The sequence below is a fragment of the Moschus berezovskii genome, chromosome 25 (assembly GCF_049115385.1).
Source record: "Moschus berezovskii isolate FMDL1 chromosome 25, NW_MosBer_1.0, whole genome shotgun sequence".
NCBI classification, from domain to species: Eukaryota; Metazoa; Chordata; class Mammalia; order Artiodactyla; family Moschidae; genus Moschus; species Moschus berezovskii.
The window spans coordinates 47,949,099-47,971,938 of NC_142484.1; the positions used below are offsets into that span (position 1 = coordinate 47,949,099).

The window sequence follows — 22,840 nt, forward strand, 5'->3', positions numbered from 1 at the left end:
ATTTTCTTCTAGCCCTTTTTATACTTAGAAGGATCTATTAACTTGCCCCTTGAACTCCGGGAGTTGGTGATGTACAGGGAGGCCTGGCGTGCTGTGATTCATGGGGTCGCGGAGAGTCGGACACGACTGAGCGACTAAACTGAACTGAACTGACTGGCCTTAAATGAGCTGTTCCTTAAATGTGTTTTCTTAAGGCCCCTTCCCCCGCTTTGGGGGCAGTAGCCATTTATCCGGTTCATTTTGGCACGGTGTCTGGTATCCCCACTGCCCTCTCACAAGGCAGAAACCGAGCCCACGCTGCCCGTGGAGGAGGTGGGACCCAGCTGGGGCTGATGCAGGGATCCGTGCCTGGCTCTCACATGTCCTTCCTACTGTGATGTTCCTGGTGATGCAGTTTGTCTGATCTGGCCCTTTCTTCCCTCCGTGGGCCCAGCCTCCATCGCTAGTGGGGAACTTCCTCTCGGCTGGCCCCCTTCACCCTGCCAACAATCTTTCTGCCACAAATCGGACTCCACACGAAGTACTTTAGGTGCTTTGTGTTAGGTCTTCACGTACCAGCCATTGCTCCTCTTGGCCCTGTGGCCTTTTTTAAAACACTTATTTTCGGTCGCACTGACTGGGTCTCTGTCGCTGCCTGTGGCTTTCTAGGTGCAGCAAGCGGGGGCCGCTCTTGGCTGCAGTGTGGGCTTCTTGTGGTGGTGTCTCCTCTTGTCGCAGAACACAGGCTCAGTAGTTGTGGCGCACAGACTTAGTTGCTCCGCAGCTTGTGGAGTCTTCCCAGACCTTGGATCGAACCCATGTCCCCTGCATTGCAGGTGGATTCCTGTCAGCTGTGCCGCCAGCAAGTCCGGTGCTGAGCTTTTCAATGACACTTTCCTTGGGCACGTGGGCCTGGAGCTCAGGACCAGGCTGCTGGGGAGACTGAGGTGGGCCCTTCTCCTGCTCTTGCTGTGTTACTGGCTGGCCTTGCGTCCCACAGCGCCGGTCCTTCTTCACTCCACCCGCATCTGCCGTCTCTTCCGTGATCACTGCTTCTCAGGTTGTCATCTTGCTGGGGAAAGAGGAAGGCCGTTCCCTGGAACCGACACAGGTGTTCACTCTCTGCCTCTGGAAGTTGTCTAACAGCTCTGAACTTTTCCCTCATCTGACAAACGACACTAGATGATAACCAGATTCTTTTATTCAGTTGAGTGAGAGCATCTAATTCCTGTCTCATCATCCTGTTTAGTAAATGACATTTGTTCCTCTCGGTGATTCTGTGATGGGAAGTAGCTTATATGGGGTCAGACACAGGGAATACCAGCAAAGTATGGGAGTCGCGTTCGTTCATATGCCGCTTCTCTAGCACGTGAATGATTTGTGCCACCAAGGAAGAAGACTGGGATGCAGGAAGCTTCAGAGGAGTATGGCACACACGGTGCCCGCTCACCCCTCGCTCCCCTTGGCTCCATTTGGTCACGTGCCCTGTTTTAGAAGTGTTCTCGGGTGGTTCTATGTGGTCTTTTGATTTTGTACTTGGGTGCATAACTCAGCAGCCTTCCTTATACACCCCTTTATCACACTAGTGAATGTGTTTTTATCAGGATTGTTGCTGTTTGGTTGCTGCTCTAGGTATACAATCTGCAAACAATTTGAGTGACGTGCCTCAATCCTGTATGTTTTATCAGCTCTGTTATTTCAGTGATTTTGCAGAACACTTTTTTTTTTAATATCCAAGTTGTTTTATAGCAGACATGTTTGCATTGGTTTCCCTTTTTACCTTCATCTACATTTTGTGTTGATCATTTCATGGAAGCAAATCCTTTGGCTTGGACCAAGCTAGGACCTAGAGGTGGTGGGAGGGACTTCAGGCAGATGTCTGTTCACACTCTGTCACCTGGACTATTGCATTAGATCCCTGTCTTGTCTCTACTTTGGTTCTTAACCCCGAACGGGCAATATTGACATAGAATCCAAAGTGAAAATCAGATGCTGTTGCTTTAAAAGTTCTGAAGTTATTGTCTGTGAATTATCAGGATTGAGCAAATGAGTAACTATGTTGATGTATTGGGGGCTAAGGGTCTAAATGAAAGGAAGCGGATACAAATATGGAATAGAGGAAAGCAAGGAAGGGCCTAGTGATGTTGGATCAGAATTAAAAATCTCAGCACAAACTCTCTCTCTTACACACACACTCACAAGTCAGTTTCTTAGCTAGGTCTGTTGTAAGGGCTTGGGAGCTATGACACCCCAGAAACAATGAGCACAGCAAGCATCCAAATCTTGGTTTAAAATTTTATCACCTACTGAAAGGAATGGAGGGCTCCTTGGAGAAACGGCCAGTTGCAGGGCTGGGGCAGGCAAAGCACAAGGTAAGCCCAGAACAGCTTGTGCCAGGGAGTACAGAAGTGCTCAAAACCCCGGGAAGCACATTAGGTACAGGAGCTAGTTTGGAACAATTTAAGCCTCAAAAGAAATAAAAGTAACGGATTATAAAATATTGAAAAACAAGACTACATGAGTCTATGTTGATTATGTTGGTGCTTAAAACATGAGGGAGGGGAAAGGGGAAGCTCCTTTTTATAGTAAAATGCCACTAATAAATTAGAGGGAAGGATCAAGGTGGAAAACCTTCATGTTGCAGTCACAGTGGAAGTATTTGATTCACCACTGAGTAGAAGTTATTTGGGGAACAGAATACTTATACAGTCTAGGAGCATCCCCCATAAATCACTTATTTCTCAGGAAAAAGGCACTTTTACAGCAGAGCCCTGGGGAATGGCACCTTGACCAAGTGACTATCATAGGTGACATCACCTGTCATGGGGAAGCTGTCATAGGTATCTCCAGGAGTGTCCTGTGGAGGGCCCACAACCCTTTCCTGGGATCCCTGCGAACAAACACATGAAGGCGTGTCGCACAGAATGGGGGGCCTGAGCTTTTCACACACGTTAGGGTCTTCATCGACAGAGGAGGGCTATGGAACCAGGATGAAGTGACTGGGGAGATGTGGCGTCTAAACGCACAGTGTCTGGTGCAGGGTTGGGTCCTGAGTGCAGGGAAGATTGCCACAGAGGCCAGCTCAGGTGGCCTGAACTTACACAGCAGTGCTGTGTGCGGCTTTTCTGTTGGTGTGTTTCCATTTGGTACTTGCACTGGGTAATGTTCCACGTGGAGCTGGTGGCAAAGAACCTGCCTGCGAGTGCAGGAGATGTAAGAGACGCTGGTTCCATCCCTGGGTGGGGAAGATCCCCTGGAGGAGGGCATGGCAGCCCACTCCAGTATTCTTTTCCTAGAGAATCCCATGGACAGAGGAGCCTGGCAGGCTCCACAGTCCATAGGGATGTGAAGAGTCAAACATGACTGAAGCACCTTAGCACACACGGATGCACACAATGTAAGAGAACATCTTGTCTGTGAAGATACAAACTATTCAGAGGAAAGGGTCATAATCTCAGCAACTTACTCAAGAGGTTCAGGGGAAAAAATGTATGTATTACACATATAGATAAACGGAGGGCCTGTAGCAGAATGTTGACAGTGTGATATTTCAGTAAGGTTTTTATGGTGATACTGTATTTTATATGTCTTTTCCCCCCAGTTTTACTGAGCTGTAATTGACATGCAACATCGTATAGGTTTCAGGTATGCAGCATAATGAATTGATGTATGTACGTATTGCAAAATGATCATGGTGGTAAATTTTGTTAATATCATCGTCTTACATAGTTATTTATTTCTCATGATGAGGATTTTAAAAATCTACTTGCTTATCTTTCAAATATACAATATTGTGTGGTTGTCTGTAGTCACTGTATTCTATATTACTTCCCAGAACGTATATCTGGATGTTTTTACCTTTTGACCACCTTAGCCCATTTTCCTCATTCCCCTTGCCTGGCCTCCGTCAACTGCCAAGGAGGACATTCAGTACGACAGTACCTGCTGCTGAACCTGTGTGGGACTCCCAGTTGGGGAGGGCGGTTGGAGAGGGAGAAAACGGGCCAAAGGAATAGAGGGTAATCTTGGGGAGGGGGTCTGGACTTCCACAAGGCTGTGGCATTCAGGTTGCACCAAGTTTAATCAGGTATCCCGGGGGCAGAGAACCTCGACCTGGAGTCCTAGTTTCATACAAGGATGCCCAAGATCAGAGGTCATCTTGGTTCCTAGCCTAGTGCAAAGCAGGGCAAGCTGGATTGAGTCAGAAAGGACTTGGAAAAGGCTGGCTGGACTGAGCTGGGGAAGCTGGCTGTGGCTGCTTGGGAGGACAGACCTTCACCTGGGAGGTCCCTGTCCCCAGGAGGCCTTAGCTAAAGGCTGGGATGGCCTTCTGGGGGCATCAGAGAGCTTCTGAGCAGATGACTATTTCTGGACCCCACTGAAGAGTAGGGCACATCTCACTGACACCCCACAGGCAACACTGTAGAGGGAGAAGTTTGTCTGCAGAGGTCAGGATGAGAGCTGGACTGTGGCAGATACGGGCCAGAAGGCCCCTTGAAGACTCTGTTTCCAGGAACCCTCATTTAAGTGTCCACTTCAAGCCTGGCCTCTCCAGGAAATTCCCCATAATCCATAATACTCTCACTTCCTCTCTTCCAAAACTTTCCATCTCTCAGGATGGTGGGAATGGACAGCACCAGCCGGTGTGTTTGTTTCCTAAAGGTGCTAGCATGTGAAAGCAGTGTTCCTGGCTTCTAAATTGAGGTGCCAATTAGGAGGTTGACAGGCACATGACCCTGGTGAAGGACAAGGCTCCTCATCATGACCGCAAGTTCCTTGCCACCATCTCCTCTTCTCCCAGGCAATCCCACTGCATCTCAGGTTATACCATTACAGTGTAATCTGGCTTACTACTTGCCAGGGCAATGTCTCAGCGTTGCCAATTCCTAGACAACCTTTTCCCTTTCTAAGTTAACCCTCCAGTATTAGTTTTGGAGAAAGTGGCTTTTCCCACCCCTGTTTTTGTGTCACCTCCAAGTGCAGCCACATCTCTGTCCTTTCGGTAATATGAGGGACCACATTCACTCTGCAGCTTGTCTGGTCTAATTTTTGGAGGTACAAATTTTTGGCTTAAGTGGCCAAAATCTACCTTAAATGAACCTGCTCCAAAAGGAAATATAATGGTTCATGGAACTGGAAAGTGCAAGCAGCTCCCGGCTTCAGATCCGGCTTGATCCAGAGGCTCAAACAATGTCATCAGGCGTTTCTTGCCCTCCACTTGTCACTTCTGCTTTTTCTGCAGATATAGAAGAGTCGGGATAGTCAGAAATTATGCAGAAATGCCTGGACACAGCTCTGTCTCTTTGAGAGAGCCAAGACTCAACTTCAGTCATTAGCTGTGGACATGTTGTGACGGATTAAAGCAAGGGACACGGCACACAAACTCAAATGCCCATCAAGTGCAGGCAGTAATCTAAAAGAATGAAATAGGCCAGCTTGAGAATGCACGCCTCATGCAAAGAGGGGCAATCACTATGTGGGATGTTGACCCATGGCTACCAGATCTGTTCATTGTTTTGACTAGACATAGTGTTAACCTTTATTTCTGCATTTTACTGTCTTGGATCAAACAAAGGATATTTTCAAAGTACATAAATCAGCAGGAAAAAGTGTATAACCAGTTTTCTCTGTAATAATATATTTTGAATATAAATGTCAAAAATCATCCTAATACTGATTTTATCCAAGAGATAGATCTATTTTCTGTATCAACCTGAGAATTAGGGACAAAAGAGGAAACACTAAAAACAGTAAAAGAAAATTTAAAATGGAAGCATTTAAAAATTATTTAAAACATTTTTAGTTGGAGGACAATTGCTTTAGAATGCTGTGTATGCTTCTGCCATACAACGATGTGAACCAGCCACAAGAACACGCACGTCCCTTCTCTCTTGAACCTCCGCACACCCCACCCCGTCCCAGCCCTCTAGGTCGTCACAGAGCTCTGTGCTGAGCTCCCCGTTTTATCCAGAAGCTTCCCATTAGCTCTCTGCTTTCCCCAGAGTAATTATATGCCACGGTCATTACCTACGGTAATGTACATGCTTCAGTGCAGCTCTCTCAGTTTGTCCCACCCTCCCCTCCCTGGCTGCGTCCACAAGTCTTTCCTATGTTTGCATTTTATTCATGCCCTGCAAGCAGGTTCATCGGTACCATTTTTCTAGATTCCACAATAGATGATATTTGTTTTTCTTTTTCTAACTTGGGCTTCCCTGGTGGCTCAGCTGGTAAAGAATCTGCCTGCAATGCAGGAGACCTGGGTTCAATCCCTGGGTTGGAAAGAGCCCCTGTAGAAGGGAAAGGTTAGCCACTCCAGTATTCTGGCCTGGAGAATTCCGTGGACTGTATAGTCCATGGAGAAGCCAATGGCAAGCCACTTCAGTACTCTTGCCTGGAAAATCCCATGGATGGAGGAGCCTGGTAGGCTGCAGTCCACGGGGTCGCTAAGGGTCGGACACGACTGAGCGACTTCACTTTCCCTTTTCACTTTCACACATTGGAGAAGGAAATGGCAACCCACTCCAGTGTTCTTGCCTGGAGAATCCCAGGAACGGGGGAGCCTGGTGGGCTTCCATCTATGGGGTCACACAGAGTCGGACACGACTGAAGTGACTTAGCAGTAGCCATGGGGTTGCAAAGAGTCAGACACGACTGAGCAACTTTCACACATTCTAACTTACTTCACTTTGTATAACAGGCCCTAGGTTCATTCACTTCAGCTCAGCTGACTCACATTTGTTCCTCTTTATGGCTGAGTAACATAAAACATAAGCGTTTTACTGGTGGATGCAGATCATCTTTAGAAAAACAAAAGTGAGGGCTCCCCACTAAATTTAAATCATCTTCCCATCAAAACAACAACTACTACAATAACAGCAAAACCAAACTGTGAGCTTCCTGCCTGCAGAGGATGGTGACGAGGATCTTAGTTCAGTTCCTGAAGTTTCAGCTTGAGCAGCTTTCAGTTTTCCTCTAGTAAGTTCTGTCCCAGTGTGTGCACACTGAGTCGCTTCAGTGGTGTCAGACTCTTAGCGACCCCGTGGACTGCAGCCCACCAGGCTCCTTTGTCCATGGGGATTTTCCAGGCAAGAATACTGGGGTGGGTTGCCATGCCCTCAGGGCTAAAAACTGTGGGCTAAGGTTGTATAAAGAATTTGGATTCCCTTTCACTGATTTGTTTTTCTTTCTGGGGTTCTCCTTACTCTCCAGTGGTCACTTTTGTGTCAGACTCCTTCCTCTGGTTCATCTGACCAGAAAGACCAGAGACTCTCTCACCAGAATTTTAGCCAGCCCTGTGGCATCCCCGGCAGCAACTGCAGCTGACCTCAGGTCAAAGCCACAAAAGGTAGGAACTGCATGCCTGTTGCTCCCACTTTCAACATCCCTCCAAAATCCACCTTCTTTTACACAGTCTCTCATGCTCACAACTGTATTTTTTTAAAAAAGATTTTCTGAGTTTGTAGCATCTGTTTGCATATGGATCAGTTTGTTGGGTATGTCAGATACTCAGTGTTGCAGACTGGAAGTAGAAAATTCTCTAGGGAGACAAGTTTATGTTAATCTGTTCTTTTGGGTGGGGGGTGGGAGTCCTATCGGATAGTACAGCGCTGTCTTCTGCCCCTCTTACCAGCACCTTTGCTCTGCTTTATTCTTCTTAGAGAACTTATCACCACTTGATAAGCGATGTATTTCTGTGTATTTGTGTACTGTCTTTTTCCCCACTAAAATGTAAGTTCTCTGAGAGCAGGATCTTTCATCTGTTCTGCCTCGATGTGAACTGGAAGCCTCAGCTCCCTGTAGAAGGGGAGAGAGAAATCTGGAAGAGGTGGGCCACATGAGGGGCCTCTGAGCAGCGGGTCTAACTCACAGGACGGTCTTCCTGGACACAGCCACGTGTGATAACCCTTTAAGAATACACAGGGGCTTGTTGTAGTTCAGTCATTAAGTCTTTTCCAACTCTTTGCGACCCCACGAACTGCAGCACTCCAGGCTTCCCTGTCCTTTACCACATCCCAGACCTTGCTCAAATTCATGTGCATCGAGTCGGTGATGCCATCCAACCATCTCATCCTCTGCTGCCCACTTTTCCTGCCCTCAGTCTTTTCCAGCATCAGGGTCTTTTCCAGTTATTCGGCTCTTTGCATCAGGTGGCCAAAGTATTGGAGCTTCAGCTTCAGCATCGGTTCTTCCAATGAATATTCAGAGTTGATTCCCTTTAGGATTGAGTGATTTGATCTCCTTGCAGTCCAAAGGGCTCTCAAGATTCTTCTCCAGTACCACAATTCAAAAGTATTAGTTCGTCGGCACTCAGCCTTCTTGATGGTCCAACTTTTTATATCCATATATGACTACTGGGAAAACCATAGCTTTGGTGATAAGGACCTTTGTCGGTAAAGTGATATCTCTGCTTTTTAATATGCTAAGTTTGTCATGGCTTTTTCCCCAAGGAGCAAATGTCTTTTATTTCGTGGCTGCAGTCACTGTCCAGAGTGATTCTGGAGCCCAAGAAAATACGTCCCAGCAGCTAGTCACTGTGGTTTTTAACCACTGGGTGGTGCTGCCCTCCAGTTTTCCTAAGATCAAGTCAGTCTAGAATCCCTTTTCAGTGCCTGCAAACCCTTAACCTCTGGGAACCTTACTTAAAATACCATCTCCGTGGTGACACATCCTTGTCCTGACCCCCTGACTGGCAGTCAGAAGGGGTCTCTCACGCTGACTTCTGAACACGTGTTACTCCCTTGCCTCCTCTTGCCCCCCTCCTTAGTGTGAATTTCATGAATAGACATTTAGTCAACACCTCCAACCCCTCCCCTGGACAGGGGGTGGGGGGTCGGCGGTGGGAGCAGAGTACATTAGCAGTGGTGGTCCCTGCCCTCTAGGCAGCCCTTTCAGCTGGGTTCAAAGACCTGCACTGGAGGTAGAGGATGAGCCTCTCTCCTTGGCATCACTCTTGGGAAAGCTGACCAAATAGCCACTCAAGCTGCTCGTGTTCTGTGGTTCAGATGAGAAACCCACATTGTAGGGTCTGGAGCGGAAGGCTCCTTTCTGGGAAGAATGCCAGCAGAAGAGGAAGCTCTGAGTGTGTCTTTAGGGCGAACATAATGGGGTCCATGCAATTTCTCAATCCTACTGTTAACAGTCTGGTTGCCTTCCACCCACCAGCCTCTCCTCCTCCGTCATAATCGGAATGTAGGAACCGAGGGCTGTCCTCTCGCCCCACCAGGGAGAACCTGCTGGCCTTGTGCCTTCTTGCTCAGGGAGGGGAGCTCACAAGCTCTGAATCCCAGCTGCGATGCAGGCCTAGGGCTGCGGCCTCTTAACACGTTAACCGGTGTGATTCTCCTAGTAACCTGTGACCACTGGTGTTTCAGTCTTCATTTCACAGCAAAGAAAAGCTGCATCTCTGAGAGGCTGAATATGTCACACATCAACACATAAACCTGCTTTAAATGTTCACATCTTTAAAAATCCTCCCTTGAACCTTCTGGCTCTTGACCTAAGTTTGGCTTCCCTTCATAGAAAAGTTCTTCCTGGAGCTGCCTCTGTAATGTTCTTGGCCACCCTTCCACAACCTCTGTTCTCCCCCTACCCCTTTGGTTGGGCTTCTATCACTATTTTCCACTGAGACTTATTGACTCATGGATGACCTTCAAAAGGAAAAAAGTGGGAGTGTTAGTCGCTCAGTCGTTTCCTACTCTTTGCGACCCCCTGGACTGTAGGCCGCCAGGCTCCTCTGTCCATGGAATCCTCCAGGCAAGAATACTGCAGTGGAATAGCCATCCTCATCTCCAGGGGATCTTCCCCACCCAGGGATCAAACCCAGATTTCCTGCATTGCGGGCAGATTCTTTACCCTCTGAGCCACCAGGGAAGCCCATGACCTTCAAAGGTCAACTCCAAAGATTTTTTTCTCTATTCTTCTTTAAAAATATATATATATATATATATTTATTGGGCTGTGCCGGGTCTTAGTTGCATTCTGAGGGATCCAGTTCCCTGACCAGGGATCGAACCCAGGCTGCCTGCGTTGGGAGTGTGGAGTCTCAGCTCGTGGACTACCAGGGAAGCCCCTCTCTGCTCTTCCTTCATCTCTTGGCAGCACTGAGCACATTTGATAACTTTCTCTTGATTCAATGCTTTTCTTGGCTTATTAGTTACCACGCCCTCTGGGTTTTCCTGCCATCTCCCTGGCCGCTGTTCCAGTCCGTCTGTGTGTCACTCCTGCTCTGTTCTCTAAATGTTTGAACGCCCCCGTGCTCATGACTCATTACCTGCTGCACACTCTCCCCGGCTGACTCCGTCTGTCCCTAGGGTTTTATGTACTCCAGCTTGACCATTCCCTGGCCTTCCAGACTCCCATAGCCAACTTCCTTCTCAACACCGCCTCAAGGACACCTAACCAGCACCTCAAAACAAACACGGGCCAAACAGAACTCTTGATCCCCCACCTCAATTTACTCTTTCCCAGACGTCCCCATTTTTATAAATTGCACCAACAGCTCAAGCCCATCTTTCTCAGTATGTCTTTTCCATTCTGTCCGCCGAGATGTCCCTAATCTCCTCAGCCTCCACCACTTCCTCCCTGGTCCAAGTCGCGTCCCCTGTAACCGGGACTCCTGCGGGGTCTCCCTCGCCCCCACGGCTCCCTGTCTGTGCAGGTGATGCTGCACAGGGCAATCAGATGCTCTCCCTCAGCTGCTTCAGAATGTCCTGGATGGCTTTCCACCTCCCTTGAAATGAAGTGCACGCTCCCTGCCCTGGCTCACACAGCACTCCCTGCCTGCCTGTGACTTTCTCACCTGCTGGTCTCCTCCTCAGCTCTGTGCTCCAGCCAGACTGTCCCCAGCCTAGGGCTTTGCCCTGGTTGTGCCCTCTGCCTGGCAAGTTTTATCTATTTGTGTTTTCTTTAGGTCTTTGTTGCTGCACCTGGGCTTTCTCTTGTTATAGGGAGTCGGAGCTACTCTTCGTTGCTTTTGAGCATGGCTTAGTTGCCCTGAGGCATGTGGGATCTTCCCAGACCAGGGATTGAACCCGTGTCCCCTGCATTGGCAGGCGGGTTGTTAACCGGTGGACTACTGCGGAAGTCCTGCCTGCAAAGTTTCCTTCCCCCGGTCCCGGCGTGGCTGATTCCCGCCGGTCATTTAGCTCTCAAGGGGCACGTCACCTCCTCGATAATGCCTTTCCTCACCACCCCACCTAAAGTAGACACTAAGTCACCTCCCTGATCTTGAGAGCTGCCTGGAAGTCTTTCCACTCGTGCAGTTCTGCAGTGTAGGGGCGATCAAAGCTTCCACAAGACTTCTGTGAATCCCTGATGACTTACTTCACAGGTTTTGGTCTCTGATCCAGGGACGCTGGCCCTGTGTCCTACCTCTGGCTTTCAAAGATCAAATGGTCCCTTTTCTTGGCTCACTCAGAGTGACTTCATCCCTCCCTTTGAAATCTTACCCCGGTCTATCCTTGCCTGGAGAATTCCATGGACAGAGGAGCCTGGCGGGCTCCATGGGGTCGTGAAGAGTCGGACATGACTGAGCGGCTCACACACACACACACACACACACACACACACACATACACATACCCATGTCCTGGGGGCATTTCTTGCCTTCACTGTGGTTGCAGACACATTTTCTAAACATGAGTTTTTCCCCTCCAGGAGAGGGATTCTCATCCTAGCTGACAACAGAATAGCGACATTTTACCATCACAGTTAAGAGACAGAGTTGGGATCTGAACCTGGATTTGCCTGAGTGTGGAGACAATGCTTTCATTTTTTTAAATTTAGCTTTTCTCCCCCTGCATCTGTGGTCTGGGGGATCTAAAATTTCGACCTGCAGACTCTTAGTCGCGGGATGTGGGATCTAGTACCCTACCAGGTGTCGAACCTAGGCCCTCTGCATTGAGTGGAGAATTAGCTGCTGGACCACCTGGGAAGTGCCGAGACAAAGCTTTTAACCGAGCGCATCGACTGTGTCCCGCAGATCCTCCTTCAGGCTGCTGACAACTCTCAGTGGCTGCTTTGCACACAGGTGTACGCACACGCGTTGTTCCCTACAGAGGGGAAATGCTTGCCCTTCTGCCTGGCCTCGGGAGGTTGCCTCGAAGGCTGAAAAGCATTTCTTACAGGCCAGCCAGAACTAGCCGCAGGACATCTGGTCATCTGGTCTAAAGTCTCATGGCGCACAGCGGGGATGGCGTGCAGAGGGGATCCACGAGAGGGGATGTGCCGGCCAGGATCCTAGACGCCAGGTAGAATGCTTCTTGTACTGCCCAGGGCTGCTTCCTCCCTTTCTTCCCTTCCTGTCCCACCCACTGGTCCCCTCATGTTGCTGTGTGTGGCCTTCACCCCTTTCTACCCTTTTCTCTGACAGATGAGTAGAAATCCTGCTATTCCAGACCTTATTGTCCACCCGCTACCAGTCACCTTGGTTCCACAAGGCTGACGGTCACATAAGCTGGCTAGGCTTACATTAATGTGGATGAATCACTTCGATTGATCAGGCTGATCACAGTTGGGAGACGCCTATGGGTCAGAATGAGGAGGTCTTTCCTGTGTGTGCCTCTGTGTGCATACGTGTTCTGTTAAAAGCCAGGCATTTATCTACCTTGAAAAGATTAGGAATAACCCTTTGATGGACACAGAGGGGGAAGGGGAGGGTGGGATGAACTGAGAGTTTAGGTTTGCTGTAAATACATGACCATACATGAAATAGATAGCTAGTGGAAACCTGCGTAACACAGGGAGCTCAGCTCGGTGCTCTGTGAGGATCTGGAGGGTGGGATGGGGTTGGGATGGGAGAGAGTTTCAAGAGGAAGGGGATACATGTATACATACAGCTGGTTCACTTCATTGTACAGCAGAAACTAACACGATGTTGTAAAGCAATTATACTCAAAAAAAAAAAAAACAAACAAAAAACCCAAACAACAATAAAACAATTGATTGCACCTGAGATAAGTTACTTTTGGTTCTGAACCACTGGGAGTTTCTGGCAATTTTTATTATTATGTGCTGGGAAGAGAATTTGACTTTGTATACAGATTTTTCAGTTAGATTTTTGGACTTGGACTGACATCTCAACTCTGAACTCTTTTGCTAGATTAAAAAAAAAAGACACATAATGACATTTCTATTCCGGCTTGCTAGAATCCTAGCCCTAGCCTGTGCTTCCTGTTTTCAGCCTCAGCTTGTCCCTCAGGCCTTTGAACTCAAGTTCACTGATTTTGACCCTGGCGCTGGTGAAGGACTTCGAAACCTCCTGCTTGGCTGTACACACCGAACGTGGTCTGGCTCCTGTGTCAGTCCAAGCCCTGCCCCCTCTCCATGTTTACTCTGGCTCCAGCAAGCAAAGGTCCAGCCTGGCTATGTTGTATCTGTCGGTGATTCTGTCATCGCTGGGCTGTGAGCTCCTGGAGGATGTTTGATTACAGTTAGCTTTGATTGCAGGAATTGTGGAGAGAAATCCCTGGATCCAGAAGGAGGAACGCACAGCCAGGGAGGGACGAGAAGGGAGCACTGACCTCTGTCTGGGACAAAGGGCAGGGTCAGAGTCTGAGGCCCTTACCTGCCCAAGCTCCTGCCTGGCCAGTGTGGTGATTGACAGGTCAGTACAGGAGTTAAAGTGCTTCTGGCACAAATGACAGAAGCTAAGACCTGCTAACTCGAACTCGTGTAAAGAAAAGGGGGTACCCAGATGCCCGTGGACAGCTTAATGAATGAACAAAACAGGGTAGATACAGACAATGAAATATCATTCAGGCCTAGCAAGGAATGAAACCCTGACAACACGGATACATTTTGAAAACATTGTGCTATGTGAAATGAGCCGAGAGGTACCTAGAGGAATCAAGTTCATAGTGATGGAAAGTAGAACAGCGGTTCCTAAGGGCTGGGGGGAGGGAGGAGGGGGGCACGATTGTTTAGAGGGAAGAGAGGTTTCAGTCTGGGGTGAGGAAAAAGTTCTGGAGCTGGATAGTGGTGAGGGTTGCATGACAACACGGAAGTACTCAGTGCCACTGAATTGTACACTTAAATATGGGAAAAATGTTGGGTACGTGTGAACACACACAACAGAACTGACCTAAACCAACAAAATGTTATTGCAGAGGTGCTAAATGCCACCATGGTCCTTTAGGAATTCAAACCAACACACAAAACAAACAGGAATAATGGGAAGAATGCTGGGGTGTCTCATGGAACTGAGGTTAGCCAAACCTCCAGGCCTGGAGTAGGGACAGGGCAGCTCCAGGGGCTTCACCGGACGAGTTCATAGACCCCTTCCCTTGGGACAATGCTCCAGGGCTAGTTTCTCAGGTCCGAAGTTCATCTATGAGAGAGTGATTGGTCAGCTGGGGTCAGGTGGCATCTGGGTGGGTTAGCTTCAGTTGGGGTCCAGGAGCAGGGAGGCAGGATGATGTAGTACCACTGGGGACCACTGGGGGCAGGCTTGGGTCAGTTTAGCAGAATCCAAGTCATTGGAAGACCAGTCTTCCCAATGATCACTTCACCAAATTCGTTTCTCTATATAGCTTTCGGAGAAGGCAATGGCAGCCCACTCCAGTACTCTGGAAACTCCCATGGACGGAGGAGCCTGGTGGGCTGCAGTCCATGGGGTCGCTAACAGTCGGACACGGTTGAGCGACTTCACTTTCACTTTTCACCTTAATGCATTGGAGAAGGAAATGGCAACCCACTCCAGTGTTCTTGCCTGGAGAATCCCAGGGACGGGGGAGCCTGGTGGGCTGCCGTCTATGGGGTGGCACAGAGTTGGACGCGACTGAAGCGACTTAGCAGCAGCAGCAGCATATAGCTTTAGTTGCCTGACTTTGCTTTGCCTTCACAACACCATTTTGGGGGAATGTTGGATTTTGTCTGAGTCCACTCCCTATTGTTGAGCTGGGGACAGAGAGGTAGGGAGGAGGGGTAAACAATAATCCACGTCTGGAAAAAGAATAAAGTGAAAGAGTTAGCCACTCAGTCATGTCCTACTCTTAGCGATCACCTGTCACCTGCCAGGCTCCTCCATCTATGGAATTCTCCAGGCAAGAATACTGGCGTAGAATGCCATTACCTTCTCCAGGGGAATCTTCCTTAACCCAGGAATCAAAGTCAGGTCTTTTGCATTACAGGCAGATTCTTTACCATCTGAGGCACCAGGGAAGCCCCCCACCTCTGGCCTTGGTGCCATGTAAAAGCTCCAGTTCCCCAAATGGAGAAATTTCTCGGGGGAATGTGAAGACCCTGAAAAACCTGAGGTTAAGTTTCTGCCATCCCAGCAGAAAGGAGGCAGGGAGTTAGAAACAAAGTTGGCAATAAAGGAAATTGTGTTTACTGAATGGTTGAGTTTTGGACCAGGATTTTTACCCCCAGCCTAGCCAAATGCCCTTCCCTGTGCTACAAAGCTTGCAGTGGGAGGGACCTAGGGATTGACACCTCCTCTTTTGTTTCAGCACCATCTGCACCCACATCACCCTGGGGAAGACCCAATATTGGGGAATTCAGCAAAGCCTCAGCAACAGGGACAAAAGTCATTAGCATTTGACTATTCCCATAAGAAAAGGTTAGGTTTTTTGTTTTTAATTTTTGTTTATTTGGCTGCCTTGAGTCTTAGTTGCAGCATGAGTGGTTTTTTAGTTGCAATGGGTGGGATCTAGTCCCCTGACCAGGATTGAACCTGGGCCCCCTGCACTGGGAGCACGGAGTCCTAGCCACTGGACCACCAGGGAAGTCCCAAAAGGTTAGGTTTTAAAAGAAAAGCATAATAGAATAAAAAAGAGATCTAGAAAAAGGAGAAGGGTGGACAGGAAAAGTCAAGAGTCCCGTGAGTCTCTTAATGAGTGGGAGGCCAGAGAGAGCCAGAGGTGGTTTGGCTGTTGGGAAGTGGGACACGATCATTCAGGATGGGCCGGTGCATTGGAGGGAGGTGAGGGTCTGAAAGCAAGACAAGGAAGAGGATGTGAAAGTGCTGTGCTGAGCGTTAAGGACGTATCCCTGCCCTTCTCCCGCAACCTTGGGAGACGGAGACTATATTTGAAATGCTTTAGTGTTTTGAATCTCTGGCCTGTTTCTCTGAATGTGACTCTTTTCATTCAGACAACAAGGTTGCCTGCGTTTTCACAGGGTTACACCATCCCCCCATCAAACTTGGGCTCCGTTGGCGGCCTGACCACCACGGCAAGTTGTGGATCTGGGCTTGACCTTCCGCCCATCTGGTGATGTTAACCCAGGCCAACCTCCTAGGAGGTTGCAGAGGACGTCTGGGATCCTTGATGTACTCTTGAACGCAGTCGTCGTCGGCGTTGGTACAGATCTCTTGTTTTCTCTTGGTGATGAAGCTGTGGGGGCAGAGTCAGACCATCAGGGGCCCCGGAGCAGTTAGGGTTCCAGTCCACACACCCTCACTTCTAGCTCACCAGGGGCTTGCCTTGTGCCCTGTACCACCTCCCTAGGCCCCCCCTTGTCTGGGTCCCCTCAAAAAGCCCCCCTCTCTGGCCTCTAGACCTCATCATCTCTTCTTTCAGCCCTTCTCCATTCAACCTAGACTGTCAGGCTCGGGTTCCATTATGGCCACCGTTTCTTGGACCACATGAGCCAGCCACGTGCCTCTGTAAGTGGCAAAGTCTAGAACAAAACCCAGGCCTGTCCCGTGAGAGTCAAAGCCCAGGTCCCTTAACTGCTACTCCCCTGTTCTAGCACAGAGACTTGGTTCTGTGTACCCCGATCCAGCCTTGGGCTCCCCTTCCCGCTCCCTGTAAATGTCTGCAGGACGGTGCTTACATGATTGCTGGCAGGTAACAGTTGAGGGCCTGTCTGTATCCCACCACCAGTTTTCTTGGCAATACTTTCTCATGATACTTCAGGCAGCAGGTGGGTGGGGGGTTCACTGACTCAGGGATTTCTGAGGGAATGACATTGAAAGCTGAGTTAAGAAGGCAGAGAGGGAGCCCATGGATGCCCACCTCCATCTCCCATCTCTTGCATTTTGTCCGTTCTTCTGATGGCAAAGCCATCTGTCAGCAGGGATTGATGGTAGCTTGATGGGTAACAGACAAGTGAAAAAGATGAATCTTCTATAGATCTTTCAGCCTCTAGACTGAGCTTCATGAAGTACAAAGGACTGGGGGATTCACATTTGCTGATGAACTTGACTGGGCAAACACGTATTGAGCTCCTCTTACAAGCCAGGCTCTATGGGGGTTAGAACATGCGGGAGATAGAGTCGCTACTCTTGTGTGCCTTACAGACCAGCCTGGGTGAAAAAGCAAAGTGAAAAGATAAACACTACAGGAGAATGTGGTCTGGGATAGAGTAGAATTTGCTGCAAGGGGCTATGGGAACAGAACAAGGAGCGCCTAACCCAGCCTGGGTGGTTGAGGAAGAAGTCCCGCAGCAGGTGGTGTCTGAGCGGATTCCTGAGGGACGAGCAGGACTTAGGCAGACAGAGGGGTCATGGGATCTGGAAGAAAGAAATATGTGGAGGCCTGAGGTGGGGGAAGTCCAGCGTGTCTGGGAGGATAGAGCAGTTTCAGGAGCCGCAGGGCAAGGTGGGCAGGAAGAAGTAGGAAGAGGATATTAAAGAGGGCGGGGAGGTCTGCACTCCTTCTGAGCTATGTCGGGGAGCCCGGATTCTGTCCTAGAGGCACCAGAGAAGCTGAGGTCGGGGGGGAGGCTGAGATACAGGGATGAACAGGAGAAGTCAGGGCAAGGGGAAAAGGCTTGTGTTTAAGTTTTGGGGCCTGACAGCATGGGTTGGAGTCTTGACTAAATGACTTGAATCGCGGGCAAATTTCTTAACCTCTTTGGATGTCTTCACCCATTAAATGAAGGTAAAAAAGTTCCATCCTATGCAATAGGGGAAGGAGAAGGCAGGATGAATTGAGAGAGTAGCCTTGACACATATACGCTATCCTGTGTAAAACAGATAGCTAGTGGGAAGCTGCTGTATAACCTAGGGCGTCAGCTAGGTGCTCTGTGTTGATGTAGAGGGGTGGGATGATGGGTGGGAGGGAGGCCCAAGAGGGCGAGGATGTGTGCAGACATAGAGCTGATTCACAGCATTGGCCAGCAGGAACAAACACAACATTGTAAAACAATTATTCTGCAAGTAACAAAATATCCTATGACACACCATAACGAAACAATATTTAAAAAGAAGGCATATATATATGTACAACCAAATCACTTTGCTGTATAACAGGAATTAACAACATTGTAAATCAACTATACTTCAATAAACATAAATCAATAATAAGAAAAAAAGTTATGTCCTAGGATCGTGGTGAGGATGAGCTGAGAAAATGCTTGCCAAACCCTTAACTCAGAGTCTGGCGTGGAAAGTGTCGGTGCTTGTGACTACGAGCTGATGATAGGGAGAATGCTTACATGGATACGTATGGCTGAGTTCCTTCGCTGTCCACCTGAAACTATCACAACATTGTTAATGGCTGTACTCCAATACAAAATAAAACTTCTTCTTTTTTTTAAAAGAGCTAATGGTGGTAGTGGCCACTCTACTGGCCTGGAAAGTGCTCTCTCCCCCTCTCTCTGAGACTCCCAGAGGCCAGACTTGGTTGGCTGGTAGCGCTGTCTCCCTTGAGCTCCCCTGACTGCTCATCATTCAAGGATATCACCTTCCCCAGCCCCCAGACCTGCAGAGTGCAAATCCCTGACGCTTACGTCCAGTAGGTGGCAAAGCTTGAGACGTCTCCAGGGCACCATTTGGCTGATCCATGCTTTGGCTGGGCCATTTTTCTTCCTGCCTGACCTTCCCGAAGGGCACTGCTGCCCCCTCCCATCCCCAGGAGGCACCTCTACCCACAGTGACCCTGGTTCTCTAAGGCGACGTTTACAAAGACCAGGGGCGTCCTGAGAGTGTGTGGGCAGATTACATGGTGTGTGTGACCCTCGCTCCCCCGAGTGTTCACAAAGGCAGAATCCAGCCAGACTACGTGCCAAGGGAAGCCTTAGGGAGAGAGCAAGGGCTGGGGCCATTGAAGGCAGGTATGCACTGAGAGATGGCCTGAGTCTCTGGTCCCTTGCCTGTCACCAACTCTCATAAATGCTGGTAGAGGCAGAGCCCATGCATCCATCACATGGCTCCAAAGCGGTTCAATCTCCTTCAACCCCTTTTCTCTTTTCTACAAACTTTTTTTTAGCCCTAGGCTGGGAGATGGAGACAGGGGTCCAGAAACCCTCAAATGGCACATGTGGGCATCCCATTGGGGCGTCTTGGCTGCCATGATAGTCCCAGAAATCTACAACAGACCCTGCCCGCAAGGGGTATCTAGCTTCAGACTCCCTGTCTTGGGCTTAGCCCCAAATGTCCCTCCGCCGGCCTCCCTGACTCCCTTGGTCCTACCCTGCCAGGGAATGGCTTTTCCCACCCACTTGGCTCGCCTTCCTCCTCATCACATACATTTATGATTGTCCCTTTCGCTCCTTCCTTGGCTCTTCCTCCTAAATGATCATTCCTGCTGTGTCCGCAGGACTCCTGGTGTGACTTCGACCCAGCTCCCTGAAACAGCCCAACCCCAGCGGATCTGGACCACAGCTCAGCTCTGCTTACAAGGGGCTGGTGCGCAGCAGCTCTGGGTGCAGGAGGGGAGGGGACCTGGGGCTGATGACGGAGACCTGAGAGCACTCTTGGCATCATCTCGCTGCCCGCTCCCTGTTCCCTTTCCTCGGTGCCGCCCTCCAGGGACAGGTGGACTCACTTGGCTGACTGTGAACAGCAGAAGTGATGGTGAGGATGAGGAGGAAGGGCAGCCACGGAGACCTTCATCCTCTCGGTGGGCAGTCAGGCTCAGGGGAGGCTGGGCGGACACAGTCTCCTTCCTTGCTGGTCGTCCACGCGGGGCCCTCAGCTCTCTGGATGCTGACCACTTCAGAGTGGGTGGGGGAGGAGAGACGCTGAAAGGGGGGTACTGGAGGGCGGGGTCTGGTGCACAGTTGTTTGCTAATATTTGCATCCGCGTGAAGGAAGAGAGAAAGGGAAAGTGTGGAGAACACGTGCTGGGTGTCAGCTCCCTTCAGGCCCTATTTCACTTAAACTTCACAGAGGGGAGAAGAGACTTTATTCCCATTTTGCAGATGAGGCCCCTGAGGCTTAGAGAGGCTAAATAAATCTCACATGGGTAGGAGGCAGATGCGTTTAGTTGCTAAGTCGACTTGACTCTTTGTGGCCCCTTGGACTGTAACCCACCAGGCTCCTCTGTGGGATTCTTCAGGCCAGAATACTGGGGTGGGTTGCCACGCCCTCCTCCAGTGGAGATTTTTGACCCAGGGATTGAACCTGCGTCTCCTGCCTTGGCCGGTGGATTCCTCACCGTGGAGCCAGATAGGTAGTCCTGGAAACAGAATCTGTGTGGCTTCGTCATGTTCCCTGCCCTCATCTCTACTTTGGGAAAGAAGACGGAGAGTTGAACCGACCTTTTCCCCAGGTGCCCAGTCTTCGGGAGGCAAACGGAAAGCAGGGTTAGCGAGAGCACAGACTGAGGCAAGGGTCGGGCTCAGTGGCCTCGGAAGAGAATGCTCCCGCCGCCCCCGTCCAAGGACACACGGTGGAACTCACACGTGCTTGTTGCGGATTATGCCTCTAAGACTCTTCCCCCAGTTCCTAAAGTGTCAGATCTTTGGGTCCCTGTTTGCTGAAATGTTTGTCTCACTTGTCGATGCTCTCATTTACCTCTTTGGACCTTGGACTGGGAACCAGTTTCAGGTCTAATCGGCTGATCCCTCCTGGGTGCCCTCGTGCGTGCGGGTAAAGCCTCTTCAGTCATGTCCAACTATTTGCGACCCCATGGACTCTAGCCCACCAGGCTTCTCTGTCCTTTGGACTCACCAGGCAAGAATACTGGAGTGGGTTGCCATATCCTCTTCCAGGGGATCTTTCTAACCCAGGGATCAAACCACCTTCTCTTAGGTCTCCGGCATTGGCAGGTGAGTTCTTTACCCCTAGCGCCACCTGGGAAGCCTGGGTGCCCTCAGTGTGGGTTAATCCAATCTGCCACCGCGGCCAATCATGGCCAGCAGAGGGCCGTGCAACACGGTGAACCTGACAACCTGCTTCTGGGTTCCAGAGTTCCAGCTTCTACCCTTGGCTTTGGCTAAAGCTGGACCTGCCCCCTCGGGCTTCCCTGGTGGCTCGGTGATAAAGAATCCGCCTGCAGTGCAGGAGTTGCAGAAGATGCAGGTTTGATCCCTGGGTCGGGAAGATGCCCTGGAGGAGGGCATGGCAACCCACTCCAGTAGAGGGGCTTGGTGGGCTACAAAATGACTTAGCGTGGGCACACGGACCGGCCCCTCAGTAGCTTCTCTTTTCAGACTGCCTCAGAACCCTGTTCCAGGCTGAAGGCAGCTTTCAGAGAAGTGAAAGAGAGGATTTGATCTTTGATGGACTGTGACCTCTAGAGGCATGAGGGAGTGTTTCAAGAGATGGGAGTTGTCCGGGGCGGGGGCGGTGCGTGGGGAAACAAGGACGTCAAAACTCCTTGTGGGTCTTGCTGTTTGGCAAGACTGCTTATAAAATAGGGAAAAACAGGCAATGCAATTAGCCCTGGTGGGTTCAAGGCAGTTAGCGGTGGTAAGGCTGTTGCTTTTGATGAGTAGAGGGGTAGGTATATGAGATACCCTCTTAACCTCTGTTTGTGGAGGAGAGGAGGTATGAGGAAGCCTGCTGTGCCTTTGCTCCAGGCCCCCTCGTGGTCTTTGTGGAGGGCTGGAGACCAGGGAGTGTGGTCACAGTGCCTACACTGGGTGTGCTCTTCCTCCGTGTATGCAGAGCTCCTTGAACCGGGAAGAGCAGTCTGAGAGCCTTTGGGGTCAGCTGCAGCATGAGCTTCCTCTCGGTTCCTTTCTCATTCCGTCTATCCACCCATCCACCATCCATTCATCCACCCATCTATGCACTCATCCATCCGCCCATTCATCCACCATTCACTATCCATCCACCCATCTATCCATCCATCCATTTATGCATCCATCCGCCCATTCATCCACCACCCACTATCCATCCATCCATTTATCCATCCATCCGCCCATTCATCCACTATCCATCCATCCATCCATCCATTTATGCATCCATCCACCCATTCATCCACTATCCATCCATCCATCCATCCATTTATGCATCCATCGACTCATTCATCCACCATCCGCCATCCATCCATTCACTGTTATTCATCCATTTATCCACCCGCCCATCCATGCATCTATCCATCCACCCATCCATCTGCACCATCCATTCATTCCTCTATGCATTCATCCATCCGCCCGTTCATCCACCACCCAACCAGGCATCTACCACTCATCCATTCACTTCCTGAGCACCTGGTGTGGGCCAGACTTCTTGCTATGCCTTGTGCAGTACACAAAAAGGAATAAAACAATATAGTGCAACCTGATGTGTGTATGTGGATGGGGAAGAGGTGGATAAAATTTGTCCATCAATCATTCCTTTCTTAGCCGGCAAAGCCCTTGGGAAAAGCATACAATAAAGACTGTGTATGGAATTTGACTGTTATAGAGAGGCCTTTATGAAGATTTAGCTGCAAAATCAAGCTTCCCTTGTGAAGCTTCAATAGATGAATGCACATAGATGGCTTTGGCAGAGTGTCTGGACTGTGGAGGTGCTATAAAAATAGTATCTGCTTTATTGTGGTCACTGCTGTCTCAAGGTAGCCTTTACACAGCATGTCTTCCTCACTTCCTGCTCAGTTTCTCTCTACCTCCATGGCAGACCTGACCCATTTTGTTTTGCACCAGGGTCTGGCCAAACTTCTGCAGAGTGAAGCATGAGGCTGAGGGCAGCACCCTGAGCTGCCCTGCCAGAGCACGCGTGGCTGGGCTCACCAGTGTCCTCAAG

The 22,840-nt window shown here is 49.7% G+C and overlaps 2 protein-coding genes and 2 pseudogenes across 9 annotated transcripts in view; 2 read left to right on the plus strand and 2 right to left on the minus strand.

Annotated features, from left to right (window-relative positions):
* Positions 1-22,001, plus strand: part of LOC129557793 (ferroxidase HEPHL1-like) — a 178,635-nt pseudogene extending 156,634 nt beyond the window's left edge. The window contains exon 23 of the transcript XR_016036423.1: positions 19,464-22,001. The product of XR_016036423.1 is annotated as a ferroxidase HEPHL1-like (transcript). The remainder of the gene's footprint in view (positions 1-19,463) is intronic.
* LOC148773922 (uncharacterized) overlaps positions 1-22,001 on the plus strand; it is a 39,874-nt gene extending 17,873 nt beyond the window's left edge. Inside the window, exon 4 of the mRNA XM_088832017.1 lies at positions 7,189-22,001. The gene's annotated coding sequence lies outside the window, so the exon portion shown is untranslated. The remainder of the gene's footprint in view (positions 1-7,188) is intronic.
* LOC129557789 (liprin-alpha-1-like) overlaps positions 1-22,840 on the minus strand; it is a 263,237-nt gene that overhangs the window by 207,303 nt on the left and 33,094 nt on the right. The gene's annotated exons all lie outside the window — the stretch shown is intronic.
* LOC148773923 (C-C motif chemokine 16-like) lies at positions 16,064-19,759 on the minus strand (annotated as a pseudogene). The gene is made up of 3 exons (XR_016036422.1): positions 19,692-19,759; positions 16,756-16,876; positions 16,064-16,313 (listed from the first exon to the last, which is right to left on the minus strand). The product of XR_016036422.1 is annotated as a C-C motif chemokine 16-like (transcript).